This window comes from Echinops telfairi, unplaced genomic scaffold (genome assembly GCF_000313985.2).
Source record: "Echinops telfairi isolate 266 unplaced genomic scaffold, ASM31398v2 ScPeMD7_7472;HRSCAF=8510, whole genome shotgun sequence".
In the NCBI taxonomy this organism is placed as follows: domain Eukaryota; kingdom Metazoa; phylum Chordata; class Mammalia; order Afrosoricida; family Tenrecidae; genus Echinops; species Echinops telfairi.
This window is the reverse complement of record NW_022111376.1, coordinates 3,340,515-3,342,455: the sequence shown is the minus strand read 5'-3', so window position 1 is coordinate 3,342,455 and position 1,941 is coordinate 3,340,515. Positions and strand designations below refer to the sequence as shown.

At 59.5% G+C, this 1,941-nt stretch overlaps 1 pseudogene; it reads left to right on the top strand.

Moving 5' to 3' along the window:
* The window catches only part of LOC101654388, a 33,212-nt pseudogene that overhangs the window by 31,109 nt on the left and 162 nt on the right, over nt 1-1,941 (top strand).

Below are 1,941 nucleotides of genomic sequence, written 5' to 3'. Positions count from 1 at the left end.
GGGGTCACTCTGAGTCAGAGTTGACTCGATGGCAGAGTTGTCTATTGTCTGGTTTTGTCTTCCAGGAGGGCACGTGGCTGAATCCCATGCACCTGCCCTGGTGGCGGTGGGTTAAGCACCGGACGGTTTACCCAGCAGCCCCTCCCTCCTCCGTACAGATTTACACCCTTGGAAGGCCCATTCAGGGCAAAATGAGTGCGCACCGACTGGGTGGGTCGGTGACACTGTTGGGTTTGGGAGTTTTGAGGATGCAGACGCAGGGTGGTGGCTTTATCTCGTGAGCTCCAAGGGGTGCAGACTTGCAGTCCCAAGAGCCCCTGGGCCTCCCCACCACGACCCGTCTCCCACCTTTGCTCTGATGCCCACCCGGCTCCCCGCTTGCCCCTAGCCAGCAAAGCGCCGCCCTATGCAAGTTCCAGGGTTGCTGCCACCTGAAAGGTGGGCCCAGTCCTGCAAGTGCCCAGTAGGCATGGCCATGGCGGGGCCTGACCCCTGGGAAGGCCCCGGGGCTTTTTCCCACAGCTGCCCCACTTGGCCTGGAGCCCATAGTAGGGTGTTGTGGATAGGTGCTTTGCAGCCTCTACCCGTGCTCCCCTCGCCGGAGTGCCCTGGGAGACACCCTGAGTGGGCAACCTCAGGACTGAGAGGGGTAGTGATCGACCCCTTCTCCTTCTCCTCTTGCTCCTCCTCTTGCAGAGAGCACTGCTGCCCGCTCCTCCCTGACAGCACCTTCGGTGAGGCCCCCTCCACAGAGCAGGAACCCAGGGCCCAAGAGGGGAAGGCAGTGCTGCTTTCTGAGGCCCAGCAACAGGGACCACCCCCTGGGCCGTGGGAGTGGGGGGGCCCAGGGTCAACGAGCACGTGCGGGGGGCTTGCAAAGAGGCCTCCTGGCACTGCTTGCCGACAAGCCCAGGGCCGCGTCCTGCCCGCCTGGCTGCGCTGGACTCAGAGCCTCCAGAACCCTGCCTTTCTTTCTGCTGCCATTGCCGGACCAGGACCGGGAACCCCGTCAAGTCCTGGTTGGTGTTCAGGGAACCCATCACTCGAGTTTGCCGCTGAACCCATAGCCACATCGTCCAAACGACCGGTCATGAAAGCCTCGCCAAGCCTCCTGTCCTCGTGTGGACAGCGACTCTCTGGGACAGGGTTTCTGGGGCGCTCCGCCAGCTGTCCACTGGAGCCCGGGACCTTGTGGTCCTGTCCCCTGCAGCGCGGCTGGTGGCTTCCAAACCCGACCTTTTCATCAGCGGCCAGGAGCAGAGACACTGTGCCACCAGGGTGCCTGCACGACTCATTCCGAACCCCAATTCCACCGGTCCAGTCCCACCCCCCAGAACCCCAATTCCACTGGCTGTGTCACCCCCTTCAGAACCCCAATTCCACAGCCCTAGTGGCAACCCCTTTGCCATGCAACCTTCCAGGCTCACGTGGAGGGGACAAAGACCATAAGAGACAAACCATGCCACCTCAGGGCTCTCCTGGACCAGAGGGGATGGTGTCTCTTCTGTTCCCCAAGAAGCTCCATCCTTCCCAATGGCTTTCTAACTGCTTTCAGAACATAGCTGCAGCGGTTCCCTTGTCAACCCCTGCAGACCACCCTGGTGTCCTTTTCCACGCAGGGCTCTTCCTTGAGGCGTCCCACAGACAACTCACCGCTTGCCTGCTGTGAACAGACTTCCCTTCTCTGTCCCTGGCTGCTCCCTAAACTCCCTGATCTCCACTGCATTTACTCGCAATGCCCCCACTCCAGCCTTCCCTCTACTCCTCCACCCTCTTCTGCTGGCCGGTCCCTCGACCACAGTAGTTGAGTCATATCAAGAAAGTGTGTATGATCATCACCACAATTGATTACATGACAAATTCTTCTTCCTTGTACACATGGTTATTGCTTTCTTTATTTCTCCTTTTTGATGTTCCCTCTTCTAGTTTTTCCATTTTAAA